At 36.4% G+C, this 17145-nt stretch overlaps 1 long non-coding RNA gene across 1 annotated transcript in view; it reads left to right on the forward strand.

The window, feature by feature from the left end:
* The first annotated feature begins 6658 nt into the window (after positions 1 to 6658).
* The window catches only part of LOC145720796 (uncharacterized), a 47086-nt gene continuing 36599 nt past the window's right edge, over positions 6659 to 17145 (forward strand). The window contains exons 1-2 of the long non-coding RNA XR_014144005.1: positions 6659 to 7281; positions 8841 to 8909. This is a non-coding gene — a long non-coding RNA (uncharacterized LOC145720796). The remainder of the gene's footprint in view (positions 7282 to 8840; positions 8910 to 17145) is intronic.

Consider the following 17145-nt stretch of genomic DNA (forward strand, 5'->3'; position numbering starts at 1 on the left):
AAGAATCTGGCTGAAGAGGCCTGAGTGTTGTCCTTTACTTTTTGAAATTTACTATCTCATTCGTGCTTATTTCCTGACTAGCAAAAATATATTTAATGCTTGATTTACACACAAGAACTATGTGATATGGTGGTAGAATATTGTAATACATTTGGTGAAATTTAAGCAAAAGACAGAGTACATTATTGCAATATAGCCCAGTTGTTTACCACAGTAATGATGATATATCCTCTTTAACAGGTATGAAATGCCTTTTTACCTGGCAATGTCCCTAGCTTTGAAGATTGAATGAAAAATATGTGCCAACTTCCTATTCTATACATTATTTTGACCACCTTGCCCCTTTTCCCAAGAGCGTTTGAATTTTCTGATGGTCACTTTTGCTAGGAAAATATTCTTGTATGTTACAATTCTCTTCATGAACTAAAAAGCTATGAGAAGTGCTGCACACACACAAAAAACAAGCAGGGAAAGTGTAACTTCTTTGATTAGGCTTTTTCCTTACTTATCTCAGCTGAGGCTTAATTTAATATCTATTCTCTCTGTTTTATACTCTTGCTGTCTCCTGGGAGAAACTACTGCTTCTTACAGCACAGGTTTTTATAGTTTGATTTATCTATCATTTTTCTTCAGTATTTACCAAATAAATACAATGTTTCACAGTTTTACACTCCATGGCAAGAATGTTCTAAATCTTTCCCTAGTTTTTGTAAAATCTTTGACAGCATATTCTTACCACTTTTTCCTGTTCAAAAAATTATAGCAATTAGAGGGCAAAGAAATACTTGTTTTTCCCTTAGGAGAATGGAGTGAGTAATCATAATAAAGAGTTTTCAAGATTATTCAACATTCGTTTCAAGAATCTCACCTTATTGTAATTTTACTGCTACTACTATGGTTAATTCCCTTACCTTTGTAACTGTTAGTTACCATTATTGAGCTGACTTACTTGCATATCTTCTTGAATCCTCAAACTCTACTATGAAATGGGTCCTATTTATTAATTACTTATTCCATTTTATGGAATAGGAAACTGAGATTCACAGTGGTTAGATAATGTTCTTGAGCTCACAGAGCTACTGAAGGCTGGTATTAGGATTTGAACCCAGGCCCATCTGCTTTGTCTTCAAATGAGAAGTATGAAACTCATGACACTGCTGTGAAGTCTATAACCTAAATAACTGAGCTCTTCCCTAGCATAATGAACATATTTTAGCACTCCATTAAAGAAATTCCAATATAATTCAAATTAATTCAAAGTGCTATGTCACCATTTTGTTCTTATATTAAAATATTAAGAAAATAAAAAAACTATAATAAGATTATAAGTGATAATAGGATTCTATATGTTTTAAATTATAATGATAAATGAAGGCAATTCAGTGAATTTTCTGAGGATAAAATAACACAAACAACAAAGATTTGTTTTGAAATCTAATCTTTATCATAGGATATTGTATGAACTACTAGGTTTATAAATTAATAAATATGAGGAAAAATTAATTGTGTGTTAGGTCAAAAGAGGAGATCCTTCCCTGAATTGGTTTTGAAAATGATTAGATGGAAGAAAAGAATAAAATTTTACAGCACTTTTTGCATGGCAGGCATATTTTTTTTAGCAAGCATATTTCTTATTACATACTTAATTTCCTGACAAAAGACTTTTGAAGTGGGCATTTTATCCTAGTCTTAAAGATGGGGAAACTGATACTCAGAGAGAGAAAATAATTTCTTTAGTCTCCAAGCTGATAATTGTAGAGCCGGGATGTGGCCCCGAGATTCCCTTGGTATTAGTCCACTTGATTCTCTGGGTCCGTGTTGCTACACATTGAGTCTCTGAGAAAGAATGTGTATGTGGCAGGGAGTGGGGGCTGGGGTGGTGGTGGTGGTGAAATCAAACAGGTTGCCCTAGGGAACTTAGGTAGGTAAATCCTTGTAGGCCATTAAGAGTTTGACCTTCCTTTGAATAAAATGGGAATATCCTGGAGGCTTTTGTGTAGAAACCCAAAACAATCTGGCAGAGATTAACAGCATGACTGTGACTATTCTCTTAAAAATAGACTTTAGGTTAATAAGGATTGATGCAGTGAGAACAATTAGGGACTAATGCAGTATTTCCTGCAGAGAATCTGATTTCAATCATATTTAAAAGATAGAACCAATAAAATTCGCTAATGGATTGGATGAATATTCCTACTATCATGCTATGAAAAATATTATGGGGGCGTCTGGATGGCTAGGTCAGTTAAGCGTCTGCCTTTGGCTCGGGTCATGATCCCAGGGTCCTGGGATCAAGCCCCGCATTAGGCTCCCTGCTCAGTGGAAAGCTTGCTTTTCTCTCTCCCTCTGCTGCTCCCCCTTGCTTGTGTGCTCACTCTCGCTCTCTCTCTCAAATAAACAAAATCTTAAAAAAAAAGAAAAATATTATGTATCTTCTCTGCCTTCTCTTTCCCCTTTCATAAACCAATTGCACCTTTGTCACAGTCAGATGTGTATCTTAGAAAGAATACTGGGGAGAAAGTATGAGATGATAATATGACTAGAGGCAAGGAGACCAGAAAGAAGTCTGTTGCACTTATCCTAATGATAGACTATGGTGGCTTGACCTAAGGGAGAGATGGAGACAGAAATACATCTGTAGAGTTAGGATAGGAATAAGTGACTGATTGGTATCAAAGCACAGACAAGAAGAATGATTCATAGCTTTTTGACTTAAACAAGGGATGATGATGCCATTCTAAAATAAAGAATCACAGGAGACAGAGAATAGGTTGAATGTGGAAGTTACGGGAAGATAATATGAATTCACCTTTGGACACACTGTATTCAGGGTTCTTGTTGGGGATCCGGGTGGTTTTTCAGGAGAGAGTGGGTTTCATGAGTGTGGGCTCAGAGGAGACATCAAGGCTCGTGCAGAGTCAGGCTCATCATTGTATAGGTAATAAGACCTATGAGAATAGTTGAGACTATAAGAAGGTTTAGAATGTTTAGAATGAAAAGAACAAAGATTTGAGAATAGAACTAAGAAGAATACGTCCATTAAAGGAGTGGGTTCAAGCAAAGCCGTCCACGAAATATGATAAAAAAAAAGAATGGTTAGAAGGTGGGGCAAATTTATGAAGGTTAAATGTGGGAATGCCCAGGGAATAGGAGTGTGTGGTCAAAAGTCTCATTGTTGGCAACTGTCAGAGTAAATCAAGGATTGGAAGTAAGCGGAATTAGCAACATAGAACTAATTTCAATGGTGAGAAGGAACTATATTATTGTAGTTTGCCTGTTGGCCTGTTCACTAGACACAAAGCTCCTATAGCATGGTGCTGTGTTCTTGAGTCTGGCCAATTCCTATTCCTTTCCTCTACCTCATGGCATCTCACACAGTGGAGATTTGGAATTTCACTGTCCATCTGAAATGGTGATTTACACTATAACAATAAATCATGGGTTCTATGTTGTATACGCTATGCCCTTTATGCCTCTTAAAAAATATTATCCTCAATTAATTTTCACTGCGAGACTTAAAACAATTGGACTATATAGCATCTTGAATTGCTTTTGTCATTTCCTGCTTAATTATAGATGTCTCATCTTATTTTTAGTGCCACTAAGAATTACTATCTTTGGGAGCTAATTGCTATAGAGTCACAGAGTGTCGGTTATTTGTGACTTGTACAATCTATGCTGATGACTATACAACTTACATCCAAGGAATGCCACATTCCACAGTGTGCTGTGTTGGATAACAAGATCATTTTAAACTGAATTCCAAGTTCTCTAAACTTCACCTCTAATATATCTGGATGTGAATACCCTAATTTGTGAGCTACATAACTCCTTTGTTCCCCTGCAATAGATGTTGTATTAAGATGTCCTTCATACCCCAAAGACAGTGTTCTTTCCCTATAAAGCACCCCATTATACCCGAGAGCAGTGTAGGGCTTTTGTAGCCTCACTCAGAACTCCATTCATGTCCTCTCTAATAAAGGCCTCTTTGTAACATGCACATTAGTAGAACTCCCTAAAATCTCAGGTTCTCTGGAAGAACTCTAAAGAAAAGAAAGGGGAATGTTAGAATACGTACTTGGTGCAAATATAAATAAAAGACTGATCGGTTCAAGATCTTTTTTCCTTTGCAATAGTGCCAATGAGATGAAGAATTTGTGTGTCTGTTTTCATCACATTGTTCTGATGGTAGCGCCTCTCTTCTTGGCCTGCTTTATTGGTGTTTACCTACTTATTTTTTATGCCTTCCACCTTTGGCCTTGCTTTTTCAGTGTAAGAAACTTATGCATACCCAGAGACCAAACATTTCCATAAGCTGCATTTTATCAAATAAAACATTTGTACAAATAAAAGGAGTTTTGGATTTTGGAGTAAAGTTTCTTATCCTTACCTATGTAACATTGCATAGGAGATTAAGTTTGACTTTGAAAGCAAAAACATTTTCCCCCAATTTTGTGTAATACCTAATTTGATTCTTTGTCTTTTTTTTTTCTATTTAGGAAAGAAAGAAAGAGAAAGAAAGAGAGAGGAAGAAAGAAATCACAGTGGAAGAAAGTCAGACCAGAGATTATATTAGGCTGAGGCAAATGGTATTCACCTTTTATAGTCCCTATGTTTTATAATGAAGATACTTCATTGAAACAATGATGCATACTTCAAGGGTCCCCTGGAGAGCTGTGAATCCTGTTTGGAGAGATTCATGAATATGTGCATTAGCACAATCCAACTGGAACTTGCCCTTAAAAACGAACCACAAGAGAAGCTGATCAGTTTCTGCTTATGTATATAATCAGAAGGTTATCATATTATCTCCCTCTCCACGGGAAAAGCAGATGCGTATTTTTCTACCACCTTAAGATGAGAAATGCCAAAGGAAACAACAATTTTTCCCCCCTCTGTGATGTTCATTATGTGAAACCCCATAGAGACCTTTTAATACTGGGTAAAAAGAGCAGAAAATGAATAGAGGCTCAATTTTTCAAAATGAACTTTAGTTTTTGCATAAGATGAATTGTAGAACAAGCCTTCAAAATACACATTTCTGCTTTAATTTGCTGAAGGGCACTAATAAACCTGCATCAACTTCAAATATTGCTAGAAATTGCATATATGAGATGTCTATTTCAGAGTCAAAGCTCACAGCAAGGTACATGAAACTGTGTCTTAAAGATGAATGTGGGGCACATAACAGATTTTGAAGTAATAGTTGATTTAAAGTACAAAGAATTCCATGAAAAATATTTCTAACCAGCAGTTGGTGACCAAATTTCAATAAATATGGCAGACCACCACTAAGTTAGCAACAAAAGAGAAAAATTGTTGTTACCTAAGTACCGAATGTTGTTAAATTACCATCTTTGATGGCGTGCGGACCAGAAATCTCATTACCGAATGTAAATAAATTTGAAGTTTTTCTCCAGATTTGGGAAAAAATTTCCTTAGACAAGACCTTATGTAATTTGTGATGCATAGTTATTCTTACTTTAAGTCCTGTGCTCTGAGTTCAACCATGTCAGTGTTTGCAGCATGTTGTGCAAACATAGAGGAGAGTAATCACTGTCTCAAGAAGAAGAGTACAATTATATTAATGTGAAAAACTACTTAATTCCTGTCTAGCAATTTCTTTTTTAACTGGTCAGTTAGTCATTACTTAGGCATCTGATAATGAATTGCCAGAAATTGTTTCAATTTATCATTTTTTTGGTCCCTGTGTTCATGGAGAAAACAGTATTTGAACTCATCCAGTATTGTTCTCAAACCTCTGGATTCAAAGCTTCCTGGACATCTTAGGCTCTCCAAATGTGATCTGAGAGTCAGCACCATTCTTAGTATGCAGCATAGGGCCAAGGGAACATTGTTAATTTGAGAGGGTACAATGGTGTAGTCATGCATTTAAATTATTTCTAACTTTCCACCAGAAGTCGTATTCATGTTTTGGAAAATTAGTACTTAGCCAAGCTCCGAGGAAGAAAGCATTTTATTTAGTAATAGTTCAAATAATGCAGTAAAAATGTCTCTCTGTGCATTTGAACTGGCCCGGGTGGCCTGATTCAGTATTTTGCCCATTTCCTTGGCTTTTCTAGCTTCACACACACACACAAAGAAATTGTACAAAACACTTAGCACTATTTTTTCATAGCTGGTAGTGGGGCTTTCACTGCACAAAGGCAAGGAAAAATTATTTGGAAAGGTGAACAGGTTTTTTAGAAAAACTGAAAAACTCTCCTCATATGTTTTAGACTCAGCTTTCTGTCCCTTTCCTGTATGTTTCAATCTAGTTACTAGAATCCCTGAAAGAACTATGCTTTCTAATGTTAAATGCTGGATGTGATCACCCATGATGGCCTTTAAAAAAAAAAATTTCATAAAGAATGGTGTTAAGAGAAAGACTGCTATTTACTGACAGTTTTCTTTTTGTGCCTATGCATATAAAATCTATTTATATCTATCTACCTCTCTATTCCCAAACTACCTCGGAATTCACGTATGCAGTACAGAAAATGTGGCTTTGAGCTCTTTTTGCAAATAGGTCCTATCATAGGATCTTAGAAGTTTTATCTTGTGCAAAAAGGCAGTTTTCACCAGCGACACAGCCATCTGTTTAGTGAAAACAGAGCCAGCTAGTGAATTGCAGCTTGTGTGTGTGTGTGTGTGTGTGTGTGTGTGTGTAGGCGAGGTGGTGGTGAGGGAGTAGAAGGTCAAAGGGTAAATTCCAATTGCTGTGACATATTTTTATGAGCTGAATCATACCCAGCTTTTAGCCTTGAAAGGGGAAGAGGATCTTAGAAAGGGAAGTAACATGAATGGGCAGGTCAGGAAAATCCTCAAGAAGTGCTCTTCCAAATTAGCAGTTAATTGCTCCCCAACTTGCCACATTCATGCATTTGAATTTTATTTTATTGTCCCAAGACTTGAAAAGATCCGTGTTCTCTTGAACGAATCCCAGTAAAATCTGGATTGCAAAAGTCGAAGTTATCTTGGAGAATTTACTTCCCTTTTATACCTTTGGTATTTTTCTCCTTGTTGGAGGGGTGAGGGGTGAAGCATCCTTGAAAGTCAGAGAGGAGGAGGAGACTGTGCGGGGAGTTCGTTCCCAGCCCAGGGCTGACAAAGCATTGCTGCAGCATGAAGGAAAATGCTAACCAGAGCGGGGAGAAAAAGACAGGAGGGGCCCCAGGAACCAAGCTTTGTTAGAAGCCTGAACCACCCCACCCTAGCCTCCTTTCCCCGCGCCCTCGCTCTCTGGCAAATGTGGAGGCTATTTTCTGCTTTTTACAAGAGGTACTGCCAGGAGGGAAAAAAAAAAAAAAAAAAAAGACAGAAAAAAAGCGGGGGGTGTGAGATGAGGGGGTAGGGAAGCTGATGCTGAAATCAAGGAAGACACAGCAGAAGGGTCAGGGGCAACAGTCAAGGCAGAAACAGCTGCCGTGGCCGGCCCAGCACCGGCCATCACCGTCCCGGCGGCGCGGCGACAGCCCGAGTGGCAACAGCTGTGGGGAGGTCCGGCTTCTCGCCCGTGCCGCCCGCACCGGGGCTCGGGCTGGGGGGTCCCTATCGCTCCCATCTTCTGAGCCAGCACATTCCTCTCATTCCTTCACTCGCGCCGTCTCAGCATCAGCTGACCGGCTGCTCCCTCCCTGGCTTTGGGGACCGGCGGAGCTGGTTTTCTTTCTCCGCGCTGCACGGGAAGGACACCCGGATTTGTTCTAGTAGGGGTCCCTGCGGCTTCAGGAGTGACTTCGCGGAGCCAGTGCGGCCTGGGCCGCGCCCGCATCCGTCTCCCCGCTGGCTCCTCAAACCCTAAGGCAGTTCTTTGGTGAGGTTGCCAGGGACTAAACAGGACCTTCATTTTCAAAGTTGATGGGGATAAACCCAGCATAACTTGAGAAGGTGACCAGCTCCAAGGCGCGGAAAGAAGATGAACAAATTAGGCAATTTCAGTATTATCAGAGACAGCATTATGACCCTTTTTGTTGTAAAATGAACATAAATGTAGCTACAGATTGAATGAAGTTATAGGCCATAAAAGGGCAGGAGAGAAAAAGGAAGAGATAATAGGCACTGTCCATTTGAGCCTGTTACACTTACTGTTTCAAATCTATTCAGACAGTGTTAGTGGCAAATACATAGTTTACCGGCAATAATAAATGAGGGAAGGAGTGAAGATAAATATCACGGAGTGCTGCAGTGCATTTAGAGTAGTGACAATTGCTGTTTATTTGCTTTTCATTTATGAAAATTACACAGGCCAAGGTTATATGTGAGACACATCGTTATATTATTTTTTCTCATATTTTTGGAAGTCAGGGGGAGTGGAAACATTCCAGTTTATTTTCTTTATTTAGATAAACTAAAAAAAAATATCAATAAACCTTTTTTAGTATGGATTTCTGTCTTCTATTAAACACTCAAGCAAAACAAATTGTACATTTTTTTGGCATTTATAGCCAATCTGTTTGCCTTCATTAAGCCTACCCCATATAATCATTAAATGCTGCCTAAAAGTTTAAAATATTTCACTTATATGAACTTTAACTCAGCCACGGAATAATGTATTTCTTTATACACTTGAGCAGTTACCCATTGAAGATTTTAGGCACATCGTTCACTTGATGGAAAATTAAAGAAATTTATTTTGTGTTTTTAAGTAGAAGCTCCTTAAGGGCAGAACTGGGGATTTCTCCATAGTCTGGAAACTACCAGCCTCACAATTAGTCTCAAGTAGGTGCATTTCCATTTGGAAAAAACAAATAAGCCAAACTTCAAATTTCAACTTGTACACTTATGGTAATTGGTTTCAACTAAATGGAGAAATGAATTTTTTTTTTTTTTTTTTTTAGGAGTGAAAGAACTTCGGGCCTTTAATTAGAAGATGTAATTATTTGATGTGGTGACAAAAGTATATACAGGTGATAATTGTTTATTTTGAAATTTTTTAAATGCATTACATTTTATTTTTTGTTTCTTTGAAATGGAGTGGAATAATTAAAAATAAGATCGCATTTGTCACATAAATGAAGGTGATCAAAATATTCATTTGTATTAGAAAAACAATTATACTACCTTTTGATAAATTATTTTACATAAATTTCAACAACATGATGTAGCATTTTACAAATACCTGAAAAGAATTTTCTTAAGGACAACTAAGAGAAATGACTATCAGAATACTATTTTTCCATGTGAAATTGAAGGAATTTTTTTACAAAAATGATATGTGAGGTTACATGAAAACTAACATTCCATTAAGAATATTCTTTAAGTAGCTTTCAAAAGAGAAAGAAAGATGAAATGTTAATATTTCTATGGTGAGCTGAGCAAACAGAATTTTTATGACTGATTTCATTTGGACATTTTGTAATTTTATAGTGTGATTTTGATGTATTTTTTTGATGTGTCCCTTAATGTGTACATGGGAGTTTGTTCTTCAGTGGCTCTTTTAAATAGAGAAAAATCAATGATTTCTTCATTCATAGATTGATCCTGATTTGCTTGTTATATTATTGTGTCACTGATCTTTTCTAGACACAGTGATATTGCATGAAATTTATATTTCAGTATTTTTATAAAATAACATAAAATGAGAAAGAGATTTCACATAATAAAAACAAACTTTTGCACCACATAGGTAAAAAAAATTCTCATTTAAAATGTACACTAAAATTGGTTTTATTTCTTTATAGTCAAACAAAAGCTCTCTGAATGAAGGTTCAGGGATTCCTTGGGCTTTGTCTAAATTCAAGGTGCCCTCTACTGTCAAAAACGTGTACTGCTCAGAAAGAGAAAATCTGACAAGTCTGAAATCAAAATCTAGACAGTGAGAGACAGATGGAAGAAAACCAGGATAGTTAACAGCACTGTCACTCAGCTCCGGGACAATTCAGTTTGGAATGTTCCATCAGTAAATAGTCACACGCCCATTCCAAGTTAAAAGTTATATTTAAATCACTTGTAATTTTACAACTGTTGCTTCATGCTTCTTTTCTTTTTTTTTCGCTTTCGTTTTAAAACTGAAATTTCACTTTGGTTCCACTATATGTTTTCCTATCACGATCTGAACCATGCATGTTATGACTGTCAGACGAAACTTTCAAATGACACATACCCAGATATTTTTATTCTACCTTTGAGGAACATTATTTAGAGTTTCTTTTCATATTTTTCTATGTTACAGTATTTTCATTTTTATTATGGATTATGGATACTTAAAAAGGCAAAATATTTATCACCACTCTGACAGAATAATGCTAAGTAATCAGTTGAACCAGACTTTAAAAAATATCATGCAAATAAATAAAGGGTTGCCTATTTTGTTCGCTCTTAAGAAGGTGTTTAAACATTATCAAGACAGTCGTAGCATGCTCTGTGTGTTTGTGTAAGCTTATTATAATCTTTCAATTAAATTCAGTGACCCAAAGAAAATTTTGCCATAAGAAATTCAGGCTATTCCATAATGTTAAGTTGTGTTTTATAATGTACTGCAAAGCAGTGGAACTTGAGGTAGGTGACAGATATAGGTGAAAATTTTAGAAATCGTTACTGAGATGTTTTATTAAAGCTATAGATGGTATTGCAGTATATTCAAAAGAGAGTATTCTGATTGACTTTATTTATTTTTTTTATAAAATCAATAATTTGAAGTGAGATTAAAGAGGCACTGACATAACTGAGAGGTGGGAAAGCTCACCATTGAAGTGGCCAATATATATAACCGGTCTTGGTTAACTAGCTCTTTGCAGTCTTTGGTCTGTATTTCAAGCAAAAACAAACTAGAGATTTGGATAATTTGGGGGAAGATTTTGTATAAAAATCAAGGGCCATAGCTTTTCTGTCAAATAAACCTAAAAATGGTTTTTCAGTTTAATCAACCACTAGAGATTTTAGGAGCGACTGTTGGAGGAGAAAGCCAGAGCGCTCATGCTTCCAGGGGAGTGGACCTCAGGCAGCCAGTGTGTTCTTTCTCTGTGCCTCTCGTCTGGTTGGTTTCTGACTTCGTCACATGTCAGCTATCCATGCTGCCTTCTGTGCATAAGCAGGACATTCAAATAGCACTTCACATTGATGCCTTCCTGATATGAAAGGCTGTATCTATCAGGAGTGCTTGTGTGTCACAAGCAACCAAGTGAATGAACAACTCAACTAACACATGAATAAAAGAGAGGCAAAACTTATCCCCAAGAAGTGGTTCTCTGGTGGTAGAAGTTAGAGGTGATTTGGAGAAGGAGAAGTACTTCAGGGCAAATCTCTCAACCCAAGGGCATACTTGAACCTAATTTTTGTGGAATCGCCATTTCTCTTGATCAGTGTTGTTATTTTCCACTCCTTGAAAAAGAATTGCATTTGTAATATTAATCCTAAATTCCACAAAAACATGCCCACATAAAAAAAGTCTAATACTATGACATACTAGATGACCAACTGAATGTTGTAGGCTTCTGTTTCCTTTGCTTTTTAGAATCCACTCTTTTCTTCTGAATTCAACTTGAGATCATCCAATTTCTAGATAACCTAATCTAAGCTAATTAATAATGGATCCCTTTTCTTTGGCATAAATACTCTTTGTCATTATGAGTCAGTTTGGGAAAACTTTAAATCAAGGGGCTGACATCCTCTAGCCAATGATGAGCTAAGTTAGACCCATGGAACTCTTTCTTCCTGCAAAATGAATTTTGAGGTAAATGTTACAAAGAGGAACAAACAAATAAACAAACAAACATTGGCTCCCTGAAGAGATTGCTCTTTATTTCCTACTTGTCTCCTAGCTTTGGTGGTCTGCACAATAGCCTTCTGATGAATTCCATTTCTCTGCAAGGTAGCTGGTCAGTTTCTTTTGTTTGCAACCAAATAAATCTAATGGACATGACTCATGTCTTTCTCAGTGAGCAACTCATAGATTCATAAGTGATATTCACAGAAAGTTCACAGACTTTCATTTCATGATCTAGAAGCTTAGTTGAAGAGGGGACTTGTCCAATGCCACATAGCATGCTTGTGCAAGAGAGTGCGACTCAGTCCCAAACCTCCTGACAGCCACAGCATTACGCTGAAGCACTGATGAATCACTTCTATTTTCATGATCAGTCGGATTTTATATATGGCTTTGTTGACAGAAATTCTTATCTTTCACATCCTTACAATCTAATACTGAGAACATTGGTTTGGATACAAAAGTGAAAATCGCATATATAATGGAGATTAAACAATTTTAGGAAATGAGATATTACGACAAATTGAAATATTTGTAGTACATGTAGGGCCCTAACATTACACAGTTTGGTACCAGGATTATTTTCCCTAAAAAAAATGAAATCTAGTGTATTTAAATGGTGGAGGGGACATATTTGGATTGTATATGTTTATGTAACTATCAATAGCAACTGTCTATTTCCAATTTGATAAGATGCACAACAAAACCCTTCTCTTTTTCTTATGAGAATTGTTGCAGATAGAAGAAAATATAAATTGTGGAAAATTGTCTTTAACACATCAGTAGTGACAAAGCATGCCACAAGCATTTAATTAAGGGATTATTGTGGACTTTCTTCATTCTTGGGAACCAACAGAAAAATCTCAAGGGACAGATCATTAAATCTTCTTCCTCAGTGTTAACTTGGACAACAGCTCAGGAGACATCTCTGAGGGTGCAAGGCACTTATTAGAAGCATGTTTAGGAATCTCTGACTGTTTTTCAAAAACCACTTCTGCAGCAAACAACAGGATAGTTACCAAGCATTTCTGGAAACCATGTATAACTGAGGAGATTCAATTCATTAGAAATATGATAAATTATAAATGGTAAAGGCTGAAAAAGGGTAAGTTGTGGGGGAAATATAAATTAAATATGAGAAGTATAATGTAACCATGAGAGATCACTTGGTATATATTATTTTATTATATTTTATATTATACTTTTTGAGATAAGGCAATTTACCACAGTATTATTTTATGCTTCACTTACTTTACAGAGGAAAAAGCAAAGAAAAATTCAGAAACGAAATGTACAAGTGTGTTTTGTCTTACTATTTTTTCTTTTTGCATTATTAAATATTCTCATATTCATAACATAGAACATATTTATGGATTCTTCATCAGCTATAATTAATTCCCATTACTTTTTTCTTCCTGAAAGGGATTATTACTAAAACCATGATTTTTCTCCCAAATCTTTATCTTTCTTTGACCCAGCACTTTAATTCTTTTTTTCTAATGGATTTCAAGTAATAAATACAGTGTCTTTCATTTGTGTACCGATTCAGACTTAGTAAGTATTTTATAGTCAAACTTTTATTTGTTTATCCTAAAGGCTCTCTTTCATAGTTGGCAGGTACTTTACTGATGGGTAATTTATTTGTTTGACTTTTTAAAAAATAAGGTTCAGTGATTAGCTCAAGATAACCCATATATTAGGAGATTAAAATAAGTGTAAAGTTCAGATCTTGAGAATCACAACTGGGCACTCATTTATTCACTGCTTTATTAAATCACTCATTTATGTATTTTTCAACAAGTTATTTGTTGAGCATCTATTTATATGAGATTCTCTTGCAAACAGGGGCCATTGCTGCATTCTGCCTGAATGGGCTTTCCCTTGCCTAGGGGTAAGACCGGCAAGTTTATGAGGGCAGAAGGCACCTCAGGCTTCAAGGCATCAATTGAGGGTATATGTTTGGATAGATTTGATGACTAATCACTTCTGACTAATTCCCATGAAAGATCTTCTTTATTCCCTTTTTGCCTTTGGAAAATACTGTTTTGAACTCTCCACCTTGGAATTGATGCTTAATATGGTTCCTAACGTCCAGGCCCAATTTTGCTGCAGTCACTGTTAGACTTCCACACCCAGCCCTCAGGAACCAGAGGGTGTGGACACTTCCACTGTCCTTCACTACTCCTCATCGCCTCATCGTGCCCCCATCTCTGCCTCATGCATCTTGTCTGGGAGGGGAGTTCTCTGTCTAGAGTCAGACCTTATGGAAATCTGTAATTCTGCACTCCAGAGAATGTCAGCTTCATTTTTATTAATTTTTTTTCCTTTTTCCTTTCTCCTCTGTGCTTTTCTGCTTTATTTTTTTATTTTTTTTAAAGATTTTATTTATTTATTTAACACAGAGAGAGAGAGAGAGAGAGACAGTGAGAGAGGGAACACAAGCAGGGGGAGTGGGAGAGGGAGAAGCAGGCTTCCTGCCGAGCAGGGAGCCCGATGTGGGGCTTGATCCCGGGACTCCGGGATCATGACCTGAGCCAAAGGCAGGCACCCAACTGACTGAGCCACCCAGGTGCCCCTGCTTTTCTGCTTTAGCTGCTCTTTTATTTCCTTATTTATAATCCCTCCTTCCACTCACCTCTACCATTAATTATACCATTTATATGTGGCATTGGACAAGTCACTTAACCTCAATGAATCTGGTTTTGTTATCTGGATAAATAGAAATAACTTTACTTACAGAGCTATGGAGATGATTAAATAATACATTTAAAAGCACCGAACTAAATCCTTTTTACATAGTAATTGTGATTGGTGAGTGCCTTATGAGCATTTGCCTTCCTCGGATTTATGGATAAAACCTGTAGACAAGGGGCCTGTAGAGGGGGAAGCCTGCTTCTCCCTCTCCCACTCTCCCTGCTTGTGTTCCCTCTCTCGCTGTGTCTCTCTCTGTCAAATAAATAAATAAAATCTTTAGAAAAAAAAAAACAAAAAACCTGTGGACAAATTGTAAACCAACTTGTGAGGTTGTTATAACACGATCAAGACTTCAGTTGATGTAGATGATTTCTCTATTCTATTACATTATTATTTATACCTCACATTTTGGATATTCCTTTGGTGTTGGCTATTGTTATTTTTGTGATTTCTAATTGACCATTTTCTTATATCTTGAAAACATTCAGTAACCAAGTAAAAAGTTGGATGTTTTTTTCCTGTAAACCGAACCTCTAAATTAGAGGACCTAGGCCTCAGTATTCACAATTTATAATACCTGGATAGGATATCTTACCCTATACTCTAAATTCCTTTTATATACTGATAATTATGAAATTTATATCCCTGGCCTGATGTATTCCTTAAACTCCAAACTCATATATCCAATTGTCTATGTGATATCTCTACTTGCATGTCTAATGAGAATCACAAACCTGTACATATAACTCTGAATTAATGATACTTGCCAGAAATCTTCTCCAAGGTTTTATTTTATTTTATTGTATTGGCCTAATAATTATGCAAACACATCGGACCAATTCTTAGACATTTTTCTCATACCTCAATCTAATCTACAAGTAAATGCTCTCAAACTCAATCTTCAAGGATACCCCAAGCCAACCCCTCCAGTGCTACAGGTCTGGTCCAATCCACCTTCCACTTGACCTCTACTCCTATAGCACTCCTAGCTGCTATCCTTGAGCTCACTCTTGCTCTTTTGCAGTCTATTCTTCATCTAGCAGCCAGAGGGACAGACTTAAAATGTAAATTAAATCATGTTCCTCCCCTACATAAAACTTTTCAAAAGCTTCTTTTATTTAAAATAAAATTCACAGTTTTTATGATGGCTTAAAAGGATCTATCTACTGAACAGATAATCTAAATTAATGAGAAGAACTGGCTACATCTTCTAACTTATTTCTTACTGCTTTTTCCACTTTTTCCCACTGACTTCATTACAGCTCTTGGAAAACATTTCAGTTAGGGCCGTCATTTTTAACGATTCCCTCTGCCTAAAAGGTGTTTCACCCAGATATGTACATGCCACACACCTCGGCTTCACTGAAATATACTTTGACTATCCTATATATTTTATTTATGAAGATGTTCACCCTTTGTGTCTTTCTTGCTTCAATCTTGATGTTTCAGGTTTCCTTCCCTTATTATCTCTTTGAAAAACTTTCTTTAGCATCCCTCTTAAAGTAGGTTCTGCGGTGACAAATTCTCTTAGTTTCTCTTCATCACAAAATGCTTTTATTTTGTTTTCATTTCTGAAGGATATTTTCACTGGATATAGAAGTCCAGGTTGACAGATTGTTTCCTCTCACAACTTTCTCAGTGTTGTCCCCATGGTCTAACGGCCTCCATGCCTTCTAATGAGAAATCCACAACAAAATAAATCATCATTCCTTTTTTGTGTTCTTCTTCTCTGGATGCTTTTAAGGTTTTTGTTTTGTTTTGTTTTAAAATTTATCTTGTTTGGAGTTTAGGGTTTGCTGAGCCTTTTGGATCTGTGAATTGATGCTTTCAGCAAATTTGGAAAATTTTCAGCTGTTATTTCTTCAAATATATTTTCTGTACCAATCTATGTCTTCTTTCCTCTCCTCTCTTCCTTTCCTGTCCTACCTAAAGTCTCTCTGCAATTGTCTTCTATCTGCTTTCCTCTTATGACATAACTGTTAAGCCTTTGAATATAGTCTCACAGTCCTGAGGTTCTGTTCACTTTTTAATTTTTTAATTATTTTTTCTTTATTTATTTCAATATGTGATAACTTTAATTTGTTCTATCTTCAGGTGTAATAATTCTTTCAATTCTGCCATTGACTCCTCAGTGAATTTTTAATTTTCATTATTGTATTTTTCCAGTTCTAAAATTTTCATGTGGTTCTTTGTATGGTTTCTATTTCCTTGCTAAGAATGTTTTTATCCATTTGTTTCATGAGTACTTCTTCTTACCTCTTAAATCATTGTTATAAAGGCTACTTTTATGTCTGTGTTTGAGGATTCCAATGCATAAGTCATCCTGCATTTGGCATTGGTTGATTGCCTTTTTCCTTGAGAGATGTTTAGGTTTTCTCAGTTCTATGTATATTGAGTAATGTTGGATTGTGTCCTGAACATTTAGATCTTTCAAATAAGGATATCTATTATATTATGAGATTCTAGAGTCTGGGAAAATCTGGAGAGGGCTGATCCCTATTTTTTTGAGCAGTCCATCCTGTTAAATACAAACTGCAAGTCTTGACCTTTCTTCTGTGGCCCATGGTCCCAATGTCAATTTAGTTTTCAAAACCTTCATAGTGCTATTCTGGTCTCACCTGATTATACATCAACCAGGGACCAGTCTGGAACCTGTGCAATGATTTACCCTGTACTTTATTTTTTTAAGTCTTTCCTGCATTGATTCCAACTGGTTTCATTCATGTATATCCTACCTTGAGAGT

Source organism: Leptonychotes weddellii, chromosome 3 (genome assembly GCF_054177405.1).
Source record: "Leptonychotes weddellii isolate Sample4059 chromosome 3, ASM5417740v2, whole genome shotgun sequence".
In the NCBI taxonomy this organism is placed as follows: Eukaryota; Metazoa; Chordata; class Mammalia; order Carnivora; family Phocidae; genus Leptonychotes; species Leptonychotes weddellii.